General features: G+C 37.6%; 1 protein-coding gene and 1 pseudogene across 4 annotated transcripts in view; both read right to left on the bottom strand.

Moving 5' to 3' along the window:
* The window catches only part of SPOCK3 (SPARC (osteonectin), cwcv and kazal like domains proteoglycan 3), a 542,360-nt gene that overhangs the window by 370,110 nt on the left and 153,953 nt on the right, over positions 1–18,297 (bottom strand). The gene's annotated exons all lie outside the window — the stretch shown is intronic.
* LOC139439020 (histone-lysine N-methyltransferase EHMT2-like) lies at positions 9,503–12,641 on the bottom strand (annotated as a pseudogene).

Genomic DNA, 18,297 nt, shown 5'->3' with positions numbered 1-18,297 from the left:
TGATGCTCACTTCATAAATTCCTGTTTCTGTTACTATGTTGGCTTTTAGGGAGACATAGAGTAGTAGAAACTTTAGGAACCATGCAAAATTGGGTAAAAGCTGTTGCTCTACAACTAACTGGCGAGGAGTTTGAAAAAGCTATACATTTTTAGCTTCCAATTCTTCAACTGAAAATCTGTTCATAATATCATCTTCACAAGGCTTTGTAGATAGTAAATAAGGGGACATATGAAAAGACCAAGCACAGTTTCTGGCATTTAATTAATTCTCAATAAATAAAACTTTGCTTTTTTTCTTTTTTTACTCTCAAATGTTATTAAATGAAAATTATTATCAAGGCTCTCTTGTAATGCTTTCAGCTTCAATGCCTTCCGTTTCAACCATGTAATTAATGCATATGATGTTAATGCATCGCTAATATGGAAGAGGGCACTAATAAACCTTGTGGAACTCCCTCCATATACCCCACCCCAAATTAAAAAAACAGAAATATTGTGTAGCAACAGTATTAAATTCCATTTTCAGAGTCTCTCTTTACATTTGAAGTGGGAACTGTGTACAGAACGAAGCATTTGGCAGTGATGTCAGAGACGCCCTGGGAGGTCTTGAAGAAAGACCTCAGCCTAGGATAGAAGGGTCATGAGAACGAATTTGAGGACTAGTCATATAGTAGCAGGAGAGGTTAATGGAAAGCACCAGTACACACTCAACATGGGAGCGCAGGCTTGTTTGTATGGCTTGCATGAGTCAAGTCCTGCCTGCTGGGACTGGGGGTGCTGTTTTATTAAGGCTAGATTCCTCCATTCTTCCCCCATATAAACTAGACTTGTAAGTCCTCATGTTCTCCTTGGTCTGCCTTATGCAAAAGAAGGATTGAAAACTATAACTTTTTACTGGCTCCAGATTCCTTGGAGAGGGAACTGTCCAGGGGAGGGTGCCTGAAGCACGTGGTGGTCAGGTGATGGGTGGGCATTTTGTCGTCTGGTATCTTCTGGCATTCGGCCTTGGGCCTTAGGCCTTGGTGAGTGATTTTCCACTGTAGTTAGGTATCATCTGAAGGCGATTTCCCTTTGGTCCTCCTCCTTTACTGAGTTACCTCCTTCTGCTATTTTTCTCTACCTCAGCAGTGAAAAACAGCAGCTAGAACAGCAGGAGAGAAGCAACAGCAGAGCTAAAGTTAAAAGAAATCCAAAAGGATGAGTGCACAAAAGCTATGACTAATATAAAGATGTGAAGGGGAAAAGGTAGATCCAGAGGAAATGAAGCAGTGGCAGCACAGGAAGAGCAGAATGAATCTTTTTAAAAATTGGAGCAAACCAAAGAAAATAACCAGCTCCTTTCTCAGATCCTGTATGACATTCCTGTTTCAAGCTTCCTGATGTCAGGTTGTAATATACTCCCTGATCCTCCTATGAGCTCCCCTATTTGCCTCTTTTTCAATACATGCATCCTCAGGATCAATGTCCAATACTTAAGGCATCTTAGTGAATTTTATTTTAACAAACAAGAGTCTAAACAAATGCATTATCTGAATGATAATTTACTTTAAATACTTTGGTATGAATAGGGTAAAGCAAATGTGCATAATTTAACTAGTGTAAAACCTAAGGGTGATTAGTTAGTGTTTATAATACACTACCCAGGAAACCATATTTTAGGGACAACTGTGGAATCATTACAAATATTACTGTGATAATCTATACAAGATAGTTCAGTAATTAGCTTGCTGTATTAGTATGGTTGGCTAGAAAGCATTTATGAGCCCCAAAGTCCTTGTTTGCTCTTGTGAGATCTGTTTGGTTTTGTGCCATCACTCTTCAGAGAGGATAATGCTATACGTGATAAGAAGACTGGCTTGTGAAAGCTGACCTGCCTGTCAAAAATGGCCCAATGCCTGTTTTTATAAATCAAGGTTCATAGGAACACAGCTACACCCATCTTTTTACATTTCATCTCTATGTGAATCAACTTCCTCATTTGCCAAAAAGTGCAAGAACCAACTTGGAAGATTGGGGTGAAGAGTAAGAGGGAGAATTTATATAAAATTCTAATTACAATGTCCAAAACAGAGTAGTTAATACTAGTTATTCATGACTATGACGATGATTGTGATAATGAAACAATTGCAATCAAGGGTTAAGAATTTAATAAAAAATTAACAAAAAATTATGACTACTGAATCATTATTATATAGATGTCTTTTACTTCCAGTATATTATAAAATAGCCAAAGTTTAATAACTGAAATCACTGAAATTGGCTAGACCAACCTCACCCTTTGTATATGGTCATTTCTGACTAAAAATCTGCCATTGTGAGATTATTCCATATGGATCCTAGTTTTGTATATGGCCATTTCTCATTAAGACCAGCTATTATGATGATCATTCCAGATTGATCTCACCCTCGTATATGAACATTTCTATTGAAATGGTAATGACTCCACCCTCCACTGTTTGAAATCCATAAGAAAATAAGAAAAACTTTGTGGCCCCCCAGCCCCAGATGTCATGATTTCTGATAATGATTGCCTTGTGATTATAATAACTTTGTGAATCACCCCAGTTTTATACCCATCCCCTAGCCTGATCAGCCCCTTAATGTTTATTAATAAAGGACACTGAGGCAGCCCCACCCCAATTACTCATCAGCATACGCCGCTGAACCTAGATATTATAAAACGATCAGGCTACTTCAGTTCCAGGAGAACGTTTTGGGTCATTAGGCCACCGAACTCCTTTGCTATTGCTACATGCAAGGAAATAAGCTCTTTCTCTCTTTGAAACCCTGGTGTCTCAGTAACTAGTCTTTAAAGTGCATCAGGTGGAAAGAACCTGCTTTTGCCCCGTATCACTATCACCCTGTCAATACGGGAGCCAAAAGTAGGATCTCTTGAAAGTTATATGGAGTCAAATTTTGTTCACTATGAAGTCTTTTAAATGTATTATGTATAAATATGGATGTGTGTGGACAGATAGATGTAGATACTCATTAGTTAAATATCATTACAAAGGTTTGAACATTTCTTTCAAGGGAATTTAAGAAATGTAAAATATTGAATAAAATTGTTTTCCCTATTTGACAGGATATTGAAAAATGAATTGCACTAAAGCTTATTGGAATATGCTGGTGATTTGCAATATGTGAGCAGCTTTACCACACTAGCTTCCAAGCAGGATATCCTGAGAAAAATGACAATTAATTATGAAATAATTCATGTGTCCTACCTGGCCATTTATGGGAAATACACAGGTACACAGAAATGTAAAGAGAGATTCTTTTCATATCAAATTTTAATGTCATAATATATCTATATTTACTATTATACAATATTTATTTATTTTAACAATTGTACCTTTGATATTTGTTAAAACTATTTTTAAATACCAGGACCAACCAATAAAGATTTCTATTCATCTTAACATTTTAAAAACTGGTTGTGTAAAACCTTACCTATCTCTCCTTTGTACTCAGGCCTCACGTCTAACTCCTTAACATGGATCAAAATTAGTTTAGTTTAATGGTCTTTTGAATTCAGTATAATCCTTTATACATCATCATCCTTCTCTCTCCCTCAGTTCTCTGCATACACTGCTTCCTCAGCTTGCAGTGTTCAACTCAGTCATTCTTTCTCGTCTGGCTAACTCCAACATGAAAAGCTCCTGAGGACAAAAAATAATGTTCTGTTTTATATTGTATATCCAGTCTCTAGTACAGTGTCTGCCATATGTGAAACACCAAATAAATGCTCCTTAAATGAAAAAATAAAGGCAGAAGAAGCATATGGTTCAGAAGATCATTTTGGTTCCTCAGAAGGACTACACTATGACAGGTATGACAGGTTGTCAAGTGTTGTTTCTAATTGATTTTTTCAGTCACATAAAATACATATTACTTATTTTATATCTATAAATGCATGACTGTAATTCAATAATTGTATTTATACTCACATGAAAGATATTCAAGGACTTATTTGATGAGAAAAAAGTTAAGTGCTCTGGACACTCTCATTCTATCAAACTTGACTTTCTTTCCCCACCAATTTCTAGGAAGAATTAGGAGCCCTGTTTCCACTTCCACTCATTCCTTAGCAAAAAGCAATCTGGATGTCTCAGGGCAGGCATTCTCAAACATCGGGAGAACTTGTTATATCATAAACTTATGGGCCCAATTTTCAGCATTTCAGATTCACTTGGTCCTTGGTAGGACCTGGTAATTTTCATTTTCAAGGTTTTCCAGTGATTTTGAAGCTTCTGGACTGGGAGCCATATTTTGAGAATCTACCTTAGGGTTTTCATGAGGACTCTCTTCATAAAAGCCTGGAGAAACATTGCTACCAGGCTTGGATAACTTTCTGTTTCCAAACAATGAGGAAATAATAGACTGGGTTTCAAATAAGACCTAAAAAATACTTACTTTCTCTGAAATGAATCAAATGCATTTTAAGGTCAAGTCAGGCATTATAAAGGTCCACAGTTCTTCCTAAAATCCATTTTAAAATAACTGTTAACTGCCATTTGATGATAAAGTATTATAAAGCATGCTTTCATAGCACTCATAATTGTATTAAATGGATTGTATTTTATTTTTTATCATTCTTAAATGTTCTATACACTAAATAATAGAAAATTCTTATTATGCAGTTGCAAAATAAGTTAAAAATCAAGCTTGTTCATTAATTAATTCATTCATTTAACAAACATATATTGAATATGTATCTAATATTAGGTTCTGGTATTACATGAGCAAAAAATAAAATTAAAGAAAAACTTCTCATATATAACTTAAAGTGATAAAAAAAAATATATATATAGCACTTAATATGCTGCAACTGATGTGGTAACCAGAAAATAACACCATCACCAAAAACAATAGAAATGGAATGATAAATGTCTGAAATGTTACAGTTTCAGATACTATGTCCAGGGAATAGCAAATATGAATCAAACATATCTTTTATATTATCAAATGATAGGTAATATCAAGTTTTGGTGTGGATGTAGAGCAACTAGAACTTTCATAAAATGAAATTATGTACACCATCACATTTGTAAATATGATGATATGGATAACACATCATATCATGATACGGTAATTGCACCTCTAGAGAAACACCTTCATATGCAAAAGGACACATATGCAAAATTGTGCCCAGCAGCATCTTTTAGAATATAAAGAAAATAGAAGCAACTCACAGGTCTACTGATAGGAAAATGGAGATTTTATGTATATATGTATATACACACACACATATATAAATTCAAGTGAATAATATGTATCACTAGAATATATAGTATTCCATAGTATAGTGAAGTAATGTATAGTATGCATTTACTAAAATAGTATACCTCAGTGATTAAGAGTGAAAACAGGTACAAAATAATATTTTGATGAATCTCAAACACATTGTTGAGTGACAAAAGCAAGTCATGGAACAATACATATAATTTAACTGAAATGTATATATATATCTATTTTTATCACAAAGAGAACAACATAAATGAAAGGTGTACTTATATGGTACTATAGAATGAACAGTGAAGGAACAAAAGTAACAAAATTAAGAATAGGTGTTACCATTGTGGAAGAAAGGGCAATTCTATTGGAAAAAGGCACACAGGGATTTAAAAAGTACTAGGAATGCTAATGGTGTAGACATTGGTGGTTTTTGTTCTTTTATACTCAGGATACAATATTTTATATCTGTTATATGCAATATTTCATAATAAAAGATATTTTGATCAATGATGAATGTTAAAAATTAGTAAACAGTGGTTATAGATAGTTAAAATTTCAACTTCAATATCTTGATATTGATATCAAGTTATATACTCTGTTTCTACTTTCACTATGTAAAATTTATTATCAGTTGTTGGGTGCAAATAACAGAATCTTTGTGGCTTATGATTGATGGTTTAATACATCAATCTATTCAAACCCCAAGAGCGATGGTTAATTTCATGTGTCAACATGGCTAGGCTAGGATGTTCCTTTGTTTGGTCAAGTAAGCACTGGCCTACTTGTTACTGTGAGAGTATTTTGTAGAAGGATTTGCATCTATAATCTGTTGACAATATCTAGGGCTGATTGCATCTACAATCAGCAACAGGGATTACCCTCAGCAATGTGGGTAATTATACAACCAGCTGGGAGTCTTTAAAGCCAGAACCACTGAGGATTTCAGAAATCAGAAAGAATTTCTGCTTTAACTTCAGTCAGCCAGCTTCTGCTGGGAAATTCACACTCAACCTTTATCAGATTTTCTAGTTTACAGCTCTTGCACTTCCCAGGCCCCAAGGTCATGCAAACCAATTCCTTATAATAAATTTTATACATACACACACATATATATCTATCAAATATACATACCTATACACACTAACACACACATACACACACATATATGTATTCTGTTGGTTCTGTTCCCTGCAGAATGCTCATAATATACCAGGCAGTAATTTCATTCATGTGTCCACTTTTTCATTAAACAAAATATCTTTTGAGTACCTACTATTTGTCAGGCCCTCTTCTAGTCACTGGGTATAAGATGAAAATTCTTACTCACATGGTGCTTGTGTTGCAGTAGGTATGAGGTAGACCACAAAATAAAAAGTAAATTAAAAAATAAATTACAGTATCATAATAAGTTAGGTTAGAATGTAATGAATACTATGAAAAAAAATTGACAGTGTGAGGGGATCAGGCATGTTGTTAGAAAGACAATCATTTTTAAAATGCCAAAAGAATCCTGCATTGACTAATAGGATGTGGATCACAGATTTAGAACCTATTTTTTATTTCCAGTCAAATTGTTTATTTTCTTGAATTCCGCATTGTTACAGGTTAAGACAAGTTCCTCACAGGCTTAAAATATAAGAAATATACATATTTCAGATACATATATATATATATAAGAAATATACATATTCAAATTCAATCTTCTAATTCTCTCCTAAACTCTCAATACTCTATGAAATATATTTAAAATAAGGAATTAAATTTCAATGCTTTAGATGCTTGCATAGCAGCAATATTTAAAGATATGCTACGTTAGGAAAGCAATATAAATGCAAGTAAAATTTGTTCTTTAGAAAAGTTGATTATCTAAAGGTTTGTGGAGCTTTTTTATGAGGGTGGGGTCATATTAGGTTTAAGACCTAAAGCAAATTTGTCAACTAATATTTTCCATTATATTTGTGGTTTTTGTGCATTGGAAGTATACTGAATTTGAGAAAAAGACATAAGTGAAGACAACTTTACAAGCTGTAGTTGTCTCACTTGTAAAATAAGAAGAGCAGGGTGGGGAGGGAGTATTGCATGAAATGACTCTCAAGAATTCACCTACCTTTTACTTTTTTTCTCTAATTTGTTTATCTGTAACATATTTAATTTATAAGGCTTTCTATACCCCGGGGCATGGTCCTTGGTACTATGTGGGAATTGGGTGCTGATCTCCATTAGTTTTCATTCAGTTTAATGTTGGATATTTTCTATAAATTATCCACCTAAAGCATACAAGGACCTAAATGTCCCAACATCTGCCTTCTTTCATGAGCTCATTTCTTGTCATTCCCCTCTTCCTTTACTCTAGTGAGACTTGTCTTTTTGCTGTACAAGAAGTCATCATTGTTGCTATTTCGAACCTTACACTCTTTTGTTAGATCTTATTAAAATGTCACCTTAGAAATGCATTTTCTCTCATAATTATTAAAATTATCAATCACTTTCTATCCAGTTAATCTGGTTTTACTTTTCCAGATTGCACATATCATACCTGAAATTATGTTTGGTTTACTTACATCAACATAAAATAAAGCAGACTCATTTAAAAAAAAAACAAGGAGGGGCATATAATTGCTTACCAATATTCATTGATTTGTCACAATATTAATTTGACTAAATTACAAAACAGGGTTGTGACAGTAATCAAAGTATTTTGTTGAATATTTTCATACAATGTAGCATGTGAAATATTTTAAAGTAAATAATACATCTATTTCAATGTAACAGAGGCAACATCTAGATGTTACACAATTTTATGAGTTTAAGATGGATTAGCTGATGGTAAAGAAATTTTAAAGCAACTTAGGAGAATGAAAATTATCCACCTAAACTGTAATTCTTTGCATTTTCTTTATCATTTTTATTATGACATTTTATAAAACTTAACAACTATTTGGCTTAAAAAATGGAATGCATAGATAATCAGAATTTAAAACATGCTGTTGTTTACTTGATATTATAGGGACTATGAAAATTGAAAAAGGGGACCAAATTGTACATCAGAGAAATTTTCAGATGTGATGAGTTAATATTTATTGGAAATGATTATTAAATTTATACATTACTCAAACTTTTAAGTGAAAAATTTACCCCCTTACCCTTTCCTCTTGGGCATTTTATATACTGCTTAGTAGCATCTTCCTCAGAGTTTGGAGAGAAAAAAATGATACAAATCCTTACTGCTGAATAGGGATTTTAGAAAAACGGTGACAGAAATTGAAAGTTCTAGCTAAAATTAATCTTTAGGATATTCTGGCAATTTCAGTCTCCAAACAATCTCTGTTTCTAATTTCCATAGAGAATTAAGAGACACCTAAATTAAAAGGAAGATTGAAATCAAATTACTAGAAGTTTCATATATATATTTTAACATATTTCTGCAATACATCAATTCTGAGGAGACGTAACTCAGGGAAAGAGAAAAAAGAGACTGCTTTTCGGAAGTATGTGAGCAGATTAGAAAGGGAGGTTGAAGAATATGATCCTGAAGGAAATCAGAAGACTGTAAGTCCAAAGACACATCAAAGACAATCTGTTCATGATTTTAAAGGGGAAATCCCTTAGATTAGAGAGTGCCATTCCCATAAAAGGGTAAATTTTTACCCCTACTTTTATCATAGTCAATTATTTCAAAGTGTGTATTTACATGAGCAAAATTATGCATATTTATTTAACATAATTTTTAAAAAAGAGTTTGATTTATGCCCTACTGAAAAACAAAACAGTAATGAATTTCTTCTGCTGTGTGGTATATTCAAATATAATTACAGCCACTGAGTAGGAGGTTGTCATCGCTATTCTATAACTCCTTCTCAAATCCTATCCCAAAGAAATCTACTCGGAAAATCAGTAAAAAATGTCAGACCACCATGCAGAAAAATGCAGAAAAGGAGGCTTAACCTCATGGATTCCAGTAACAAAATAGTTTGGAAATATGTAATTTTCTTGAAATGTTCAAAATGTGAATGTAAGCCTGTGTTTGGTATTCAGTGGTGTTAGGATAAATTTTTAAAAATCAGATAAAATTGCATTTAATCAAGAATCCCAATAAAATGTTCAATTCCTGTGTTCTGCTGACTATCTTAACTATAAGATTAGTACAAATCATTAAAAAGGATCATTAAAATTCCATATAAATCAAAGCACTTCTTTTTAACTCCTTAGAAAATGAAGAATTATGTCATTGTCCTCTAAAATGATTGATCATCAAGATATCCTGTCAACTGAATTCTTCATTGTCATTGCTGTTGTTACCAAAAGCAACCAGTTGGCATAGAGGCCCAATTCCAACTCCGCAAACTCCAGCTGAGAACAGGGAACAGAGAGGGCAGCCTGCTCTGACGTCACCCTCCCAGGGAGGAACCAGCTCTGGGAGAGGGGGGCTGTCAGACCTCCCGGGCCTGGCCAGGGTCTCTGGTCTGGAAAGGTGTGAAGGGAGTCGGGGAGAGAAGACAGCAAAGCCCTCAGGTGTGGGCCTTGAGCAGCGGGGGGCAAGAGGGGCTGGTGGCCGTCTAGGGTTATACAGAGGAGGGCGTGGGCCATTCTCAGGGTTGAAGGGAGGTAGGGAGCCGAGCTCAGGCAGCCGCGCAGGGTGGGGGTCCTGGTGAGTCTGTTCCAGGGCAATGGCCTTGGCTGAATGCTTGCTTTTCTTGGAGCCACGCTGGCAGGTGAAATATTTGCTTTTGCTATCCCTTAAGCGGTCACCACAATCAAACCCTCGCTCCTCCCCAGTCCGGATGTCCAGGGAACTGAAGAAGGGGATGCACGGAAATCGCAGGTCTTGGTGCGCCGTGAAGACCGCGTCGGGAATAACATTGGGATCCCACACAGGTGGCTGATGAAGTGGCTAATGATGCCGAGGTAAGGGTCATCAGTGCAGTAGACCTCTCCGTTCTTGTGGTCTAAATCAAAGAGATAAGAACCTTCTCTCGCATGGGCCTCAATATTTGAGATGGCCTCCCCGACATACTCAGAGATGGAGGTCTTTGCGGATGGTCCCCCAGCTCGTCTTGGATGTTCAGGAGAGCTGCAGTGGCACTTCGATGCCTTCTACGCTACCCGGTTCTTGCAGTTTCTCCAACAGCAGCACACATGGTTACACTTGAAAATCTGGGGGGAGGAGGGTTGTTGCTCAATCTTGTTAAATTCCTGGAGCGGCTGTCCATCCTTGTCATACGAGCACTGGATGCAGGTATTGGAACTGGAGCAGTGCTGCAGGCATGTGCTGTTGTGTCAATGTCAAGGTGGACATCTCGCAGTTCTCCGAGACCTACTTATGATCCTCGGGGAGGGGGGGGGCGGGGAGGGGGGGGACAGGGCTCCCTGCCCTCGTCCTTGATGCAGGGAATAGGTACAAACTCGAAGCCCTGAGCCATGTCAGGGCAACTGATCTTTTGCTTAAGAGCTGCCAAATTTTCCACCAGGACGACTTTGTGGTTGCGCTGGTGCACAGACTGTAGCTGAGAGCTCGGCCTTCAGGCGCCATGCGGTGACCCCCTAGTTGTTCTGCGTGGCGTGGGGGCCCTAGTGAGTCCTCCACGTGCTTGCATTTCTCAGAGCCCGGGGCAGGGTGACTCTATCATCGTCCGCCCTGAGTCAGCAGCTTGCAGATGACTTCAATGTGTCTGTGCTGCGCGGCCCATAAGATGGGCATCCACTGTCCCGGCATTGACATGCACCTGTCCCACGCTGAGCAGCAGACTGTCCGTTTCCAGGTTCGCGATTTGGACTGCGTGGTGGAGCAGGGGGACCCGTCTTCCTCCGTGCAGTAGATGCAGTCGCCGCACTGCACCGTGTCCCGCGCCACCTCCAGGTGGTCGTTCACCACGGCCCCCGGCAACGCTTCTGCTGCTTCTTGTCCACGCCTTGATGTTGGCTCCAGCCTGCAGCAGCATGTGGCAGATCTCCACAGAAACCTCCTAGGCGGCCACATGGAGGGGCACGTTTTGTTCTGCTGGTCGTTCTGGAAGTTGCGATCAGGATCACGGTCACTTTCTGCAGCTCCTCCTGCTTCACCAACAGGTACAACCGCCAGGGGTGGAACCGGAGCTTCTCCCGCCTGGCCGACTCTTGGTTGACCAGGACCTATTCCAGGGCCTCCCAGCCCGGCCAGGCCACAGCCCCTGGAAACAGAGGCAGCCTTCATTTGGCAGGAGCAGGCAGGGACGTCCCCAAGCTGTCAATAGTGTCAGCCAGGGGATTGCGGGGTGGGGGTGCGCCACCCTATACTACCTGGATCTAAGAGGCGCCCTCCCTACAGTGGGGACAGGAGGCATCCCATGCAGGTGGGACACACAGTCCTTGTGGAAGCTGTGGTCCCCGCCGAAGTCAGAGGTGCTCACCCAGCAGAAGCAGCCGTGAGCCGCAGCTGGGTTTGACCACGAGGTCACCATGGGTCTAACCTGGCACCGACAGAGCAACGTGCCTGGAGGGCCTCGTGGTCTCCTGCTTGAGGACTGAGGCATTGCAGCCAGACAGCTCTCTGCCCACACTCTCGGTTGCCACGCTGTGCCCTACCCTCTGGCTGATGCGGTCAATCTTGGTGGCCTCCACGCATCCGCTGCAGAGGCTCTACTCAGACCCACCCTGGTGTCCAGCAAAGACGCGCCATTGGACACTCCAGGTGATTGGGGAAGAGGGTCCCCTCGCTGGGAAGCCCCAGAGGGACCTCCACGTACTCATTGGGGCTGGAGGAACCCACACCATTCATTCCTCGTGCCTGCTTTGTCCGCGGAGTCTCCCTCTTCTGCCGTGTCCCTGACGGCTTCACGCACGGGGTGGCTTTGTGCTATTTCTTCTTGGCCTTGCCCCGGCCACTCTGACTGACTGCTTGACTCGTCTTCCTTCCTCTCCTCTTCTTCCTCCTTCTCCTCTTCCTCCTCCATACTCAGCTGTTCCACCAGAGCTTCAACTGAAAACTTGCTGCTTGAGTCCACGCATTCATCCATAGAGTGGGAATCATAGCAGAGAAGTCCTCCTCCACCACCATTTCCCAGTCTTGCAGAGTCACTTTTTTCTGAGCACCCTGAGCCGAATCCGACTCCTCCACAAGACTCCTCCAGAGTCTGGCTTCCTCCTTTTGCCTGTGTCTGAGCTCGGCTTCCCCAGGGAGTGCAAGTAATCACTCATGCGAAAGTGTTGCACTGCAGTGGGCTGCTTCTCAGGGCCTGGGCTCTGTCCATTGCCTGGTTTAGACATGGTTTTCTGGCTACGTAGATTGTGAGCTACCCTTGCAGACATATCTTCTAATATGTTAAAATTTTAAAAAAAATTTAATCTGATAACCATTTTAGATTTGCAGAAAATCTAAATGTTCCTATAAATCCCCACCCAGTTTCCCTTATTATTAAATCTTAGAGAGCTTTAGTAATATGAATTTAATATCACACATTAATGCTAAGGACACAGATGATTTTATTCAGCTTGATAGCTCTTTTCATTACTGAATAATATTCTATTGTATATGTGTACATAAACATACAGTGACAACAGTTTGTTGATCCATCATCTAAGGATACCTTGGTTGCTTCCAGTTTTTGACAATTATGTATTAAGCTTCCATAAACATTCACATACAGATTTGTATGTAGACATAAGTTTTCAAATCATTTGAGTAAATACTAATACCAAGGACCATATGATAAGCCTCAGAAGAAACTATTTTCCAAACCAGCTGTACCATTTGCATTCCCACCATCAAGGAATAAGAGGTCTTCTTGCCCTGTATCCTGGCTAGCAATTGGTGTTGCTAGTTTTGTTTTGTTTTTGTTTTTTATTTTGGCCATTTTACTGATGTATATAAAAGTACTTCATTGATTTAATTTGCAACTCTGTATTGAAAAATGATGTTAATCTTTTTTTATTCAAACTTTATTTCAAATTCAAAAAATAATATAATAGACAAATGGCACCTTAACAAGTTAATATAAATGATATTGTTTCTTTAATTTGGGCCATAAGTGTATGTGGGAACCAACTTTACTTTTATATATTATTCTTATATCTTTTGACTGACTATTTTTGCTTATTAGTTTCAGGATTTTTTTAAAAATCAGTTCATTGGGATTTTCTATGTAGACAATATGTGGTTCTGTTATAGTAATTCTAGCATCATAGAACGAGTTAGAAAGTCTTCCCTCTGATTCTACTTTGTTGCTGAGGTAGTGGAGAACTGATATCATTTATTCCTTAAATGTTTGGTAGAATTCATCAGTAACCTTCACTGGTTCTTTTGGGATGATTATTAATTATGGATCTAATTTTCTCAATAGATACAGACCTATTCAGATTATCTAATCCTTGCTGTATGAATCTTTATCCCTTTTTATCCTTCATTGATCAGTAATGATGAACTCTCTCACATTTTTTTATTGGTCATTCTTGTCTTTTCCTCTCTCTGTCTCTCTCTTCACTTCTGTCTCTTTTGATTGACCTGGCTAGAGGTTTATCAATATTATTGGCCTTTAAAAAGAACCAGATTTTGGTTTCATTGATTTTTCTCTTCTTCAATTTAATCGATATCTGCTCTAATTTTTATATTTTATTTCTTCTGCTTACTTGAATTTCTTTTGCCCTTGTATTTGATTTTCCCAAAGCAGAAATTTAGATGATTGAATTTAGATCCTGCTTCTCAATGACATATATGTTTAATATAAATTTCTTTCTAAGCATTTCTTAGCTGCATCCCACAAGCTTTGAGAAATTGTAATTTCATTTTCATTTAGTTCAAAATATGTTTTAGTCTCTCTTGAGACTTCTTCTTTGACCAATGCATGATTTATAAGTATGTTGTTTAATTTTCAATTATTTTTGGATTTTCCAGCTATCTTTCTGCTATTGAATTCTAGTTTACTTCCATCATGGTATGTGAACATGTTCATATCATTTCCATTTTTAAAAATATGTACACATTTATTTTATGACCTAGAATGTAGCCTATCTTGGTGATAATTCCATATGCACTTGAGAAGAATGAGTTTTGTTTTGTAGTTGAATGGAGTATTCCATATATATCTCAATATATAATCGTGTTGATTGACAGTGCTGTGCAGGTCATCTATATACTTATATTCTGCAGGATTAATATATCAATTATTAAAAGAGGGGTTTGAAATCAACAAACATGGTGGATTTGTCTATTTCTCCTTGTTGTTCTATCAGTTTTTGCCTCACTTCTTTTGACTCTCTTTTTAGGCAGATAACTTTTAGCATTGTTGTGTCGTCTTGAAGAATGTATGTATTATTCATTTTTATTCCTGACAATTTCCCTTGCTGAGAAGTCTGCTTTGTCTGAAAAATATAGCTGCTCCAGCTTTATTTTTTATTTATTGTTTTTTGGTTAGTGTTATGATGGTATATCTTGGAAAATGTTTGGGGGACATCTGGGAAAAAAGCACCAAAGTAGGTAGGCAGAGTCTGACTCTCTCACAAAAAAAGTGGAGAGAAGTCAGGGACTTATCTAAAGGAGGTGCTTTGGATAGATATAGAACAGAAGGGTCTCTGAATCATCTAGGAGGGTACTGAAAAGATAAAGAAACCAAAAGAAAACTGTGAGTTGCTCACCCTGTGGCTGGAAATGGCACATATACCCTGCCCTCAGAGCAAGTGGCCCCAGTGGTGCCCTGTCTCGCTGCTGCCATCTGAGTGGAAGGGGGCAGTCGCAGGGAGGACAACGGGTCTGGAAGGGTGGAGAGGGGTTTCTTTGTGGTGAGTTTTGCCAGCTGGCCCCCTTTGGATCTTGAAAAGGACCCCGACCTAGATGTGATGCAGCGAGGAGAGGGGGGATCTGCTCAGGCAGGCTGTCACTCCCAGCTGCCCAGGGAGAGAACAAGATTAGAGAGGGGGTGGAGACATGCCCCTAGTCAGCAGGACTCTAGCAAACTGTAGAAGTCTAAAACACCTGAGGAAAAGGGGACAGATAACTTTCTGAAAGTTAATTAACCTAAGGAGACTGTTGAGCTCAGTGGAGGAATTCCCACCTTGCATATATACTAAGTTTGATTCCTGGGTCTCCTTAGAGAAGTGATCCAGAGAGTGACCCACCGGACCGGGTTATCAGGCATCCAGATGATACATTATGACAGGAAACATATAGGTGTTCTATTTGTTTTAGGTTTCCTTAGATGTGTTATTTTTTTTAAAAAGGATTTCTTTGTTGTTTTGCTTTTTTTTTTTTTTTTTTGTACCTTATTCTACTCACTAAAACCCAGTATATCACCTGCAGAGGCAGGCTAAAGAGTGATTGATTGATGAACACTGACAGCCTGAGAAGCTTCTTAGGGGCCTAAGAGAGAAGGCTGTTTTTCCTTAGTTGTTTTGTGTTTTGCTTTTGTTTTTTTATTTTTTTAGTTGCCTCTGTTTATTTCTTGTTTGTTGTATTGCCCCTTTGTTTCCTTTTTTTTTACCTACTTATTTCTACCTATGTTATTTCTTTTCTTTCCTTCATTTGCCTACCTTCTTTTTCTGCTGTTTTTCTTTCATTTCACCTCTTTTTGTTTGGTCTTCAATCTTTTTTAAATGTCTTTTTTTCTTTTTTCTTTCTTTTTTACTTTTACTTATTTTTCTTTTTTTTTCTTTTCCTCTCTTCTCATCATTCCAGCCTTATAATTCATTCCATATATTTTTCTATATTTTGTTTCTTATTTCATTTTTTCTATTCCACTTTTTTTTATTCTTACTCCTCTGTATTTCTTATGATTTTTTACCTGTGTTAACCATTTATTTTCCTAGGTCTTATATGGTTCCTTGTCTACCTTCTTTTATTATTATTACTATTATTCTTTTTCTCTTATCTTTTTCCTTTTCTCTGATCCTAATTTTTTTTAAAGGGAACATAGACCATAGCAAGGAAATAGAATAAGAGGAATGAAGCATCAGAATGCAACCTTACCACACACACAAAAACAACAAAATCAAACCCTAGAGTAGAAAGGGAAGCTAACCAAACAAATAAAGCCATAAAGAGAAGCAGATGCTTAGACACCAACGAAAAATTACAAGCCATACTAAAAAACAGGAAGACATAGCCCAGTCTAACAAGCAAACTAAAAAACAGGAGGAAATGCAGAAAATGGAAAAACTAGTCAGTGATGTCCAAACAAATACCATGAATCAACTTTATGAACTGAATGAAGAGATTAAGGATATTAAGAGGACACTGGGAGAACATACTGAAGAAATTATAAACATACCTAAAAAGATAATGGATATGATGCAGATGAATAGCACAATGCAAGAAATCAAAACTACACTGAAAGCACATCACAGCAGATTTGAACAGGCAGAAAAAAGAATCAGTGATGTGGAAAACAGTACAGTTGAAATCAGACAGATAGCAGAACAGATAGATAAAAAGAGAAAAAAAAAGTAGGGATTTAGAAATTTGAATGACAACATGAAATGTGCAAACATACCTGTTATAGGCATCCCAGAGGGAGAAGGGAAGGGAAGGTGGCAGGAGGAGTATTGGAGGAAATAATGGCTGAAAATTTCCCAACTATATTGAGGGACATGCACTTACCTGTCCAGGAAGTGCAGCACACCCCAAGCAATATAAATCCTAACACACCTACCTCAAGATGTATACTTGTCAAATTGTCCAATGCTTAAGACAAAGGGAGAATACTGAAAGCAGCAAGAGAAAAGAGATCCATCACATACAAGGGAAGATTGATAAGATTAAGTGCTAATTTCTCATCTGAAACCATGGAGACAAGAAGGCAGTGGTATGACATAGTTAAGCTGCTGAAAGAAAAAACAAACTTCTAGCCATGAATTCTCTATCCAGTAAAGCTAGCATTCAAAAATGAGGGAGAGTTCAAAATATTCACAGATAAACAGACATTAAGAGAGTTTGTCAATAAGAAACTTGCCCTTCAAGAAATACTAAAGGAAGTTCTGCAGTTTGAAAGGAATAAAACAGGAGAGAGAGACCATTGGAGTAGAGTATAAGAATAACTAAAAAGATGAAAAGAGAAATAAAAACAATATATGGCATACATAAACCTAAAGAAAATATGGCTAATGTAGTAATTTCTAGACATTAATAGCATTGAATGTTAATGGATTAAACTCTCCAATCAAGAGACACAGGTTGGCAGAATGGATAAGAAAATATGACTATCTATGTGCTGTTTACAAGAAATTTACCTTAGACCCAGGAACACAAGGAGGCAAAAAGTGAATAGCTGGAGAACAATTTTACATGCAAGCAATAATTTTAAAAAGGGCAAGAATAACTATACTAATATCAGACAAAATAGACTTTTAATGCAAAACTATTGAAAGAGACAAAGAAGCCCACTATATATTAATAAAAGGGGCAATCTTTCAAGAAAAAGGAAGAAACATAAACATTTATACACCTATCCATGGTGTATAAATGTTGACATGAGTCAAACAATGAAAAAACGAATTAGAGAAATAGATGCCTCTACAATTATAGTAGGGGACTTTAATACACAATTATCACCATTAGACCATCTCAACAGAGAATCAATAAAGAAACAAAAGACTTTGAAAAATGCATTAGAGGACCTGGACCTAAGAGTCTTATACCAAACATTAAACACAAATACAGTGGGATATACATTCTTTTCAAGTGTAGATGGCTCATTCTCTAAGATAGACCACATGCTAGGCCATGGGACAACACTCAGTGAATTCAGAAAGATTGAAATTATACAAAGTATTTTCTCTGACCACAATGGAATGAAAACAGCAATCAGTAAGGGGCAGAGAAGCATATTAGGTACAAAGATATGCAAATTAAACTACAAACTCTAAAACAATCCGTGAGCCAAGGAGGAAATTGCAAAAGAAATTGGTAACTACCTTGAAATGAATGAAAATGACAAGACAACATATCAAAACCTATGGAATGTAGCAAAAGCTGAATTGAGAGGGAAATTCATACCCATAAATGCCTTTTCAAATAAGAAGAAAAACATAAAATCAAAACCCTAACAGCACACCTGAAGGAATTAGAAAAAGAACAACAAACTAACCCCAAAGAAA

The sequence above is a fragment of the Dasypus novemcinctus genome, chromosome 1, assembly GCF_030445035.2.
Source record: "Dasypus novemcinctus isolate mDasNov1 chromosome 1, mDasNov1.1.hap2, whole genome shotgun sequence".
Taxonomy (NCBI): domain Eukaryota; kingdom Metazoa; phylum Chordata; class Mammalia; order Cingulata; family Dasypodidae; genus Dasypus; species Dasypus novemcinctus.
Note: the sequence above shows the minus strand (reverse complement) of the source record. Positions and strands in the feature narration are given on the sequence as shown.